This window comes from Hypanus sabinus, chromosome 9 (genome assembly GCF_030144855.1).
Source record: "Hypanus sabinus isolate sHypSab1 chromosome 9, sHypSab1.hap1, whole genome shotgun sequence".
Classification (NCBI taxonomy): Eukaryota; Metazoa; Chordata; class Chondrichthyes; order Myliobatiformes; family Dasyatidae; genus Hypanus; species Hypanus sabinus.
Window position 1 is genome coordinate 95,817,154 of NC_082714.1, and position 10,952 is coordinate 95,828,105.

The 10,952-nt window shown below is 45.0% G+C and overlaps 1 pseudogene; it reads left to right on the plus strand.

The window, feature by feature from the left end:
• Window positions 1–1,387: 1,387 nt before the first annotated feature.
• Window positions 1,388–10,931, plus strand: LOC132400096 (immunoglobulin lambda-1 light chain-like; annotated as a pseudogene).
• The last annotated feature ends 21 nt before the right edge of the window (window positions 10,932–10,952 follow it).

A 10,952-nucleotide genomic window follows, 5' to 3' on the forward strand; every position in this document is an offset into this window, starting at 1 on the left:
TAAAATAGAATATCGACTCCGATGGTCCATTTTTTACCTTGGATAATTTCACTCATAATCAAAACTGTCTGATTACACAATCCATGGACAACATCAAGGACTCTCCAATTCATGGAGGCCTTGAAGCTTGAGTGCATAGGTTGTGGAATCGCTCCGTTTTGATTATGAGTGAAATTATTTATGTATCAGTCTCTCTGTCTGTCTGTCTGTCTGTATGTCCGTCTCTCTCTCTCATTATCGACCTATTTATTTATTATTGTCATTATTATTTACATCTAATTTCCCCAGCTTTCGTTTGTAAGACCTGAGGTACAGGTATATCCAAGCATGCACATTTGTGAATTTCTAAGAACATTCCGACGAATCTAGTGCTGTTCAGTATTGTGGCTTTCTGAAGATTTACAAAGATATTACTGAGTAGCTTTAATTGTTTAGTGTGACTGTGTTGGCATGACAACACTTGTAGAAACTACTATCGAGACAATGTTCTCCTTGTTCCTGTGCTGGTCTTTCAATTCCCTCTAGTAATGATAATAATAATAATAATAATTATTATTATTGTATTTGCTTAGTTTGCCTACTCAGCGTTGATGCCTTGCCACACTTCATGTGTAGGTTTTCATCGATTCTTTTACAAATTTTGTTCTAATCGCTTTCAAAGATTCTACGATCGTTATCGTTATTATATATTTCTTTATAATGAAAATTATTGTTATCTGTTTTTCTATTTTAGCAGTCTGTTTTCTTTTGCACAACGAACCTTTGTCAGTCTTTCTGTGTAGTTTTTCATTGGTTCCGTTGTATGTCATTGTTGTACTGTGAATGCCTGCAAATTATGAAATTAAACTATGAATTTTAACGATCAGCTTTATTTAAATCCTCACACAAAGGGAAAGTAACAACATGCTTATGTCGTGGATTTCCAAATGCAGGAACTGTGTCAGTACATTAATAAGTCTGTTCTGAAGACGGTTACAGGGGTATTGTGTAGAGAGTAGGCGAGCTCGTTCGCTGAACACACAATCGCTGCTACATCTTGCTAACTGCAACCGTCAATCGAACGTCTGATATCCAGCACAATCCCTTACCTAGATATTGATCAGAACGGATTGCCTTGGATCTTTGACATAACACAGCTAAACAGAAATATTTTGAAGATAGAGATTAATCTTTTTACGATCATGGAATTCGCAAACAGTAGATTCCAGAGAACAGGTGGTCAGTCTCCGCCCCCATCCTGCCTCTACCCCCTCCCACTCATTAACATCTCCGGTTAATAAAGAGCCCGGGGTATCCAGTTTGCAGGCACCAGAACCGGAGCCGCTCCCGGTGTTTGCACAACAGCGCACGGTTCGGTTGGACGTTAGGACGCTCGCTGACTGAAGGAATGTCGCCAGTTCTGCATCTCCTGTGGGCTCTAATGGTCCAGTTACCAGGTGAGAGGCGGGTTTGTTAACGCACGAATTATCTGCAAAGAAATTCGTTGAAGCTTTGAAAGCCATTCTTCTGCAAGTCTTCAGCAATTGGTAACACTTCTGATGGCTGCAAGTCACCTGTTTGCTTTATTGTGTATTATTGCAGGTATCCTGTCGGTCCCAGTCCTCAATCAGACATCAATGTCTGATCCTTTCTCCGCGGGACAGACTGCCAGCTTAGAGTGCCGGATACAGAACGGAAACGTTGCAAGTTACGATTTTGGTTGGGACCGACATCGTCCCGGGAAGAGACCGGAGGGGGTGATAACTCAGTGGACGAATAATAACATTTACAGAGGACCCGGCATCACTGAACGTTTCCAACCGTCCAGAGACACCTCCGCCAACAGTCACATCCTGACCATTCGCAGCTTGGAGCCCGGCGACTCGGCCGTCTAATACTGCAGAGTGTGGGGAAGTGGCGTGGGTTGGTTCTATGGACCGGGGACGATCCTGGAGATAAAGAGAAAGTAATCCTCTCGTTTTATATCAAATTATGCTTCCGACGGAATCCCCATTTCAATTGTGTTGCTCGATGGCTCTACACTGGCGCAAGTATCGTCTGTCTCTTCAAGGCAGAACCCGCACACTCAGCTCGGCATGATAGTCCGTTCAGATCCTCGGGCCAACACGATTGTTCAATTTTGTGAATTACTTCTACGTTTGGTTCATCCATTGAAATTTTCAACACCAGGCAGCACAACTCGAAATTCCCCTCTTTTAACCCGTTAATCCCGTTGTCATTTTGAAAAAGCCTCCAATTTATCTGCCGCTCTCAACACTAAATTTAATGGAAGGTAATCGTCCAAACCAGTGTTAACTGGCATGATACGTTATAAACCAACGCTGTCGTAGTTTGTGGCAGGGAAATGCGTCAGTATTGTCAAATACAATGAAGGATAGTAATAGACATTGAAGATGTCACACAGAAAACACGCTCATCCCGCTGACCCTTTCTGTATCTTCCCCATTTCGTGCTGCCTTATTGGACGGGGAGATATCGATATCCCCATTGCCACTCCAATCCCGGGGCGACCCCCTCTGTCAACAGCTAAAGCTGAAATAATAGATGGAATTTAGATTTTGGAATTTCTGGGTGTCTTCCCCCAACCCACTCACCCCACACTCTACACTGTCCCCCCCCACCACCAGGTTCCTCCTTCAGCAAAGAGAATGAAAGAGACGGCATCAAATGTTTGAAAATTATCAGACCTGACCTGAGGGTGGCAGCAATTTACCAGTTCCAGGCCTGTGGAATGGGCAACAATTCCATGACAGCGTCTGTCAATGTGTCGAAAGGTCGCATTCCGTACCCAACTTTTCTCTGATTGTTTGTATAGTTGGTGCATTGTAATCATGGTCTGACGGGAGTTCGGTCAGTGTGTGGCTCTATTTAGGAAATGCACAGGTTAATGATGATTTTTTTCTCGTCTTCCCACCACCTTTCTCACACAGGTAGCGAGAGCAGAAAGCCCTCTGTTCTCTTGCTGCCTCCTTCCTCGGAGGAGACCGGCTCGGGATTTGCCACTCTACCCTGCCTCGTGAGCGGTTTTAAACCTGGATTGGTCGCGCTGCGCTGGAGCGTGAATGGCGTGGAGACAGACAGTGGCGTGACGACTGGCGCCGCGTCCCTGGACACCGACCAGACCTACAGACTGAGCAGTTACCTGCGGGTACCCGGCGCTGCCTGGAACAAGGGCTCGAGCTATTCCTGCAGCGTGAGCCACAGTTCGCTGAGCTCGCCGCTGCGCAACACCATCTCTTCGTCCGCCTGTGGGCAGTGTGGCCCCGCCGGGTGGCAGCTCACCAACGCAGTGAAACCCGCACTGGGGCTGTGCAGCCGCCTTCTGCAATGCAATTCTGTAGCAAATGTCCGTTCCTGGGAACTAATAAAATGTTTAATAAATTTAGAAATGTATGTTTTGATCACCCATCGTTTGCGACGCGTAATCTTATTTAGAATGTTTCTCTCTATGCTGTGTCTGAATTTCTGCTGTTTGTAGAATGAGGAGAAATTGATCAGGAGACGGTGACTATTGTGATTGAGTTTTGCAACATAATATAATTTGCACTTAATAAAGAGCAAATTCCGCGGCGGGTTTACAGTAGATCTCTCTTTACTCGACTGCTCTTTGTGCCTCGAATGTATGAGTGGCGAGTAACATGACGTGCTTGAACTACCGTATATAGACTTTCAGTCAAGCCAGTTTAAACGGCTTATCCGCCCCATCTTATGAACGCCGATCTCTGTGTACTCGATCTTCCAGGACCAATAATCAACGTTATTCACCACATACAATGCAATGCATTAGGAATTTGTTGTGTTGCGTTGGCGTGACATGTAAGGAAACATTCAAGAATTATAAAGAATAATTTTATAAAATTAAAATTAGAAATTAAATTCAGTACGTGAATAAAATATGCACAAATACACAAATAACAGCATCTATGTACAATGCTGGCAACATTACAGGGTTTAAAGTATTTACAGTGCAGTGCAGTGCAGTTACTGAAGTAATAGATAGAGATGTGGGGGTTATTACAAATATTTGATCAGATTAATAGCCTGGAGAAGCAACACAAACAAAATGATGGTGGAAACCTCCAGCTCCGGCTGGATCTATAGAAACTCTCCGATCGAGACTTCGACCTACTCATTCCTTCCATTAGATGCTCCTTGACCTAATAAGTTCCTCCAGCATTTTGTATCAGCTACTCCGAATTTCCAGCATCCGCAGAATTATTTAATGCCTGGGGGATGAAACTTTTAAGATGCTTAAGATGGCATGATATATTTGCTTGTATAGCCTATAACACTTTTCACAACGGCTTTCTGTAAAAAGGCAGTTGGCAAGATGGAGAGTGTCTGCAATGATTTTCCTGCTCGCTTCTGTGTCCGGGATACATACTGTGTACTGTGCTTCTGTGTCCGGGATACATACTGTGTACTGTGCTTCTGTGTCCGGGATACATACTGTGTACTGTGCTTCTGTGTCCGGGATACATACTGTGTACTGTGCTTCTGTATCCGGGATACATACTGTGTACTGTGCTTCTGTGTCCGGGATACATACAAGTCCTCCAGTGATGACCGCCTGCAGCCAATGACACCTTCGGTTCATCTGGCAGTTCGCTGTAGATTTTGTATTTTGTGAGGGGATGCTGCTCCAAACCAGAGTGTAATGGCTGATGTGAGGATACTCTCTAGTTTAGCAGTTTAGAATTGCAGCCTTATCATCTCTCACCTCCCGTCATCACCTGTTCCTTTGCTGATCAACTTTCCAACCCACCCCACATAATTGTTTATCCGGCTCATCCTTAACCATCCACTTGCTCTGCGCCTCAACCCCTCCCTCACTGCATCGTGTTCAGATATTCTCCGCTCTCTGAGCAATCCCGGACCTCCCACCAGGAAGTAGTACACTGCAAAGATTTTTCCCGTGTCCTGAGCGTTCCCATCTTGTAAGTTACAGATTCGCTTAATCAATTCACCCATAAGTCTTAAAGCTTCAAACGCCCACTAATCTACCACTTTTAAATACCGTAAATCTCGTGGATGTAGGTGGGATGAGTGTTAATGCAAAAAGACAATTTAACCTGACTGCATCCGATGGAAAGTGTCCCTATTGAGACTCACGGTCTAGTTCCGTGCACGGGAACAGGGAGGCAAGCAAAGCAGTTCGGGGCGTGGAGTTGTTGATTAAAGATAGTGTCATGGCTGCAGAAGAGTCATGGAGGGGTGGTCTACTGAGGCTCTGAGGGTGGAAGTTAGAAACAGGAACGGGTCAATAATTCTGCTGGGGTTTTCTGCGGAACACCGGACAGTAACAGGGACATTGAGGAACAGATTCTTGAAAATTGTAAGAATAACAGTGTTGTAGTGGTAGGAGATTTTAATTTCCCAAATATTGTTTAGCATCTCAGTTGAGCGAGGGGTTTAGGTGGGGTGGCGTTTGTTAGGTTGTTCAGGAATCTTTCCTAACACAATGTATAGATAGGCCTACAAGAGGAGAGGCTGGACTTGATCTGGTATTGGGAAATGAACCTGGTCAGATGTCAGGCCTCAAGTGGGAGAGCATTTTGGAAATGTGATCATAATACTATCTTCTTTACCCTAACATTGGAGAGGGATGGGAACAGACAAGTTAGGAAAGCGTTTAATTGGAGCGAGGGGAAATATGAAGCTATCAGACAGGAACTTGGGAACATAAATTGGAAAGAGATGTTCTCTGGGAAATGCACAGTAGAAATGTCGCAAATGTTCAGGGAATATTATAATGGTTAGTCAAATATAATGGCAAAATAGATTGTGAATGGTAAGACACTAGCAAGTGTGGTGGATCCGAGAGATCTTGGGGTCAAATTATTCCTGCAGCGTTAGCCACAGCTCACTGAGCTCGCCTCTGCGCAATAGAGGCAATATTGCGCCAGTTGGCAGCTCATGCAGATTGTTCGCTCCTGTATAATGTTATGATACCTCATTTAGTTTGTGCAGGTTGCTTATCCAATGTAATGGTATAGTAATATCTCTTTCTGGACCAAGGACAATGTTGAATAATTTCAGTAATGTCTGTTTCGATTGTCCTTTGCTCGCAACATATAATTCCGTGTAGAATTTTTCCTACTATGCCGTTCCTGAATTTCTGTTGAGTGTAGTCTGGGGAGAAGCTCCCTGTTATTGGGGACCGTGGTACAATTGTATTTTGTGTAACACAGTTCATAATAACAAAGCTACACAGCGGCAGGTTTACAGTATTCTGTCTTTATTTAGCTACTCAACGTATATTGAATGAATTTGCAGCGAGTAACATGGCGCTGATGGGCCACTTACTGTCAAATCACCTCTTATTCTGTCGATCCCCGTCAATGTCGATCTTTCCGTTCTCCATCAGATTTCTCTCTGTGAAAGGATCAAGCATCAACCTTCACTCGTCATATTCAGTTAAGTGCATTGGAAATATTCTGTTATCTGTTGGCGTGACACGCAACAGAAACATAATCCATTCAAAATTATAAAGAATAAAAAATCGCATATTATAAACTAAGAGGTTAAAGTACGTGTATAGAATAAAATGTACACAACTGCATAAAACCAGCAATGTAAACAGCAATAGAAAAAGGTTTTTTAAGTGTGTACAGTGCAGTGCAGTGAATTGGATAATAGTCAAAGGGGGTATAAAATGGTTGATCAGTAACTATCTGATAGAATAACTCATAAAATTCAAGAAGAATTCAGCAGGTCAGGCAGCACCTATGAAAAAAAACTTCGAAAATAGAGCTTAGAACAGTATGCAATAAAAAACATTCGCCCCACAATCTTGTAATGAACCAGCTAATACGTAAATTAAAAATACCTTAACACGACTCCCTCCGACCTATGCAATGACCAAGTACCCCCATCTTTCTTATATCCATGTGCCTATCTAAACGTCTCTTCACCACCTCTAATGTATTTGCCTCTATCACGTTACCAGGCAGTGCCTACCAGGCATTCTCCACTCTCTTAGTGAATATTTTACCCCTCACATCCCCTTTGAACCTACTCCCTCTCAACTTCAATGCATGACCTCTGCTATTAGAAATTTATATCCTGGAGACTAATACTGTACTTCCTGTCTACTCCACCTATGTTTCTCAATAATTTATAAATGTCTATCACGTCTCCGCTCAGCCACCACCGCTCCTGAGAAAGCCACCGAAGTTTATCCAGCCTCTCATGATAGCACTTGCACTCTATACAAGGCATCATCCTGGTAAACCTCTTCTGCATCTTCTCCAAAGCTTCAAAATCCTCCATGTAAAGGGGCGCCCAGAACTGTATGAAATACTCCAGATGTGGCCTAACCAGAGTTTTACAAAATTAGAACAAAACCTCTTGACTTTTGAACTCAATGCCTCGACTAACAAAAGCAAGAATACCACAACCCTTTTAAACCATCTTATCGACCTTTGTAGTCAATCTAAGAAGCAACCAGCATGGATCAAAAGATCTCCCTGTTCAACAACACAAGGATATTGCTCTTAACAGTGTACTGTCTCATTGCATCTGCCCTAAAAGGATGCACCACTTCATAAAATGGTCCATCTACCATTTCCCTGCCTATGTCTGCAACTGATCTGCATTGCTCTGTGTTCTGTGCCAGTCTTTTGCACTATCCAGAACTCCACCAATCGTGGTATCATCTGCAAATGTACTAACCCAAACATCTACATTTTCATCCTGATAATTGGTTGCCATCCAATTCAAGTGCAACCTGTCACTCTTGGCCAAGTCACCCCTTCCACAGAAAAGGTCCCAATGATCCAAGAACTTGAAACTCTATGTCCTGCAGAAATCACCTGATCCACTCACTCATCTGTGCTATTACCCTATTCCTAACTGCGCGAACCCGTGACACTTGGATTAATCCAGAGACTGCTACCTTGGATGTCCTAGTAACTCCATGTACTCACTGCGTAGGATTCCTTCATATTTCCTGCCTATACCATTGGTGCTAATACCATGACGTCTGGCTGTTCACCCTCCCCACTGAGAATATCCTGCAGCCGCTCTGATACATCCTGGACCCTCGCACCCGGGAGAAAACACACCATACTACTGTCCCCTTTGCGTAATAGAATCTCGTTTCTGTCCCCCTAACTACTGAGTATACTATAACTACAGCACTGACTGAATTTACCCTTCCCTGTTGAGCCAAACAGTTACCGTTTCGGGCCGAGACACTAGTCTTGGATTCCTTGGGGGAGGGAGTGTGGTGACCAAACAGGAAAGTCACAGTGGTTAGGTTTCGAGAATGGAGGGAACATGGAAGAAGAGGTACGCTGTGATGATAAGGAATTCCTTGGTTAGGAAAACGGACAGGCGGTTCTTTGGGACAGAACGGGATTCCCGAATGGTATGTTGCCAAACGGGTGCCAGGGCCTGGGTTATCTCGGACCGAGTATTCAGCATTCTGAAGTGGGAGGGTGAACAGGCAGAGATTGTGGTCAATGTAGGTACCAATGACATAGGTAGGACGAGTGACGAGGTTCTGCATACAGAACTATACAGAATAAGCTGCATCCCACGTTTTGAATTTTTTCAATGATTTTAAGTTCCCTGGCCCCCACCGCCTTATTTTCACCATGGACGTCCAGTCCCTATATACCTCCATCCCCCACCGGGACGGTCTCAAAGCTCTTCGCATCTTTTTGGATTCCAGACCTAACCAATTCCCCTCGACCACCACTCTCCTCCGTCTAGCGGAATTAGTTCTTACTCTCAATAATTTCTCGTTTGGCTCCTCCCACTTCCTCCAAAACAAGAGTGTAGCCATGGGCACCCGCATGGGTCCCAGTTATGCCTGCCTTTTGTTGGCTTTGTGGAACAGTCCATGTATCCGTCCCCCTCTTTTCTTTCGTTACATCAACGACTGCATTGGCGCTGCCTCCTGTACGCATGCTGAGCTTGTTGACTTCATTAACTTTGCCTCCAGCTTTCACCCTGCCCTCAAATTTACCTGGTCCATTTCAGACATCTCCCTTCCCTTTCTTGATCTTTCTTTCTTCATCTCCGGAGACGGCTTATCTACTGATATCTATTATAAGCCTACGGACTCTCATAGCTAACTGGACTATTCCTCTTCCCACTCTGTCTCTTGCAAAAATGCTATCACCTTCTCACAATTCCGCCGTCTCCGCCGCATCTGCTCTCAGGATGAGGCTTTTCATTCCAGGACGAAGGAGATATTTTCCTTTTTTAAACAAAGGGGCTTCCCTTCTTCCACCATCAACTCTGCTCTCAAACGCATCTCTCCCATTTCCCGCACATCTGCCCGCACCCCATCCGCACTCCACCCCACTCGGGATAGGGTTCCCCTTGTCCTCACCTACCACCCCACCAGCCTCCAGGTCCAACGCATAATTCACCGTAACTTCCGCCACCTCCAACGGGATCCCACTGCCAAGCACATCTTTCCCTCTCCCTTCTTTCTGCTTTCCACAGGGATCGCTCCCTACGTGGATCCATTGTACACTCGTCCCCCCATCCCTTCCCACCGATCTCCATCCTGGCTCTTATCCTTGTAAGCGGAACAAGTGCTACACTTGCCCTTACACTTCCTCCCTCACCACCACTCAGGGCTCCAGACAGTCCTTCTAGGTGAGGCGACTCTTCACCTGTGAGTCGGCCGGTGTGGTATACTGCATCCGGTGCTCCCGGTGTGGTCTTTTATATATTGGTGAGACCCGACGCAGTCTGGGAGACCGTTTCGCTGAACACCTACGCTCGGTCTGCCAGTGAAAGCAGGATCTCCCAATGGCCACACATTTTAATTCCACGACCCTTTCCCAATCTGACATGTCTATCCATGGCCTCCTCTATTGCCAAATTTTTCCAAACTCAGGTTGGAGGAAGAACACCTTATATACCAGTTGGGTAGCCTCCAACCTGATGGGATTAACTTCCGTTAATGCCCCTCCTCACCTTTTACCCCATCCCTGACATATTTAGTTGTTTGTATTTTTTTTTACTCTCTCTCTCTGCCCAACACTCTGCCTGTTCTCCATCTCCCTGTGGTGCCCCGCCTCCCCATTTCTGTCTCCCGAGGCCTCCCGTCCCATGATCCTTTCCCTTCTCTCCCTCGGTATCACTTTCGCCAATCACCTTTCCAGCTCTTAGCTTCACCCCACCCCCTCCGGTCTTATCCTATCATTTCGCATTTCCCCCTCCCCCCACTACTTTCAAATCTCTTACCTTTCAGTTAGTCCTGACGAAGAGTCTCGGCCCGAAACGTCGACAGTGTTTCTCCTTATAGATGCTGCCTGGCCTGCTGCGTTCCACTCAGCATTTTGTGTGTGTTGTTTGAATTTCCAGCATCTGCAGATTTCCTCGTGTTTGTAGTACAGTTGCAGAATTACAAGTGTAATATTTTAGGCATCACTGAATCATGGCTGAAATATTATAGCTGGAAGCTTAATGTTCAAGGATACACATTGTATCGCAAAAAACACAGGAAGACAGAGGGGGTTGGCCTTCCTCTGTTGCTAAACAAATAATATAAAATTATTCGAAAGAGATGACAAGCTGTAAGGTCAATGAGGGGAGTTTCGACACAGGAATTATGAGAAAGATCAACGTCAAGTTGCTGGACGGTTCACCCCTGGGCATTGGCCAGGTCCACCTTTCCAACCAACTCTTCCAACATGTCCTCTGAAGCAACCACAGTGAACAGCTCTCCTAACCAGTTTATTCGCCTGGACTGCCACGAGTATTTGGTCTCCCCTTTTTCATCCCGACATAATCCACGGATCGATTGGTATCTGAAAGGACTCCAAAAGTGGCCACCTGCAATCCTGTCGACATGTATGCGTCCAGCTCAAGCACCGTTCCATGAATCCCCTACTATGTCAGCTAAAGATGTCGACCTACTTGGGATTCTGGCTCAGTATGTCGATCTTCATACGAGTGAGCCATAGACCTTCTACCAGTCAAGAGTC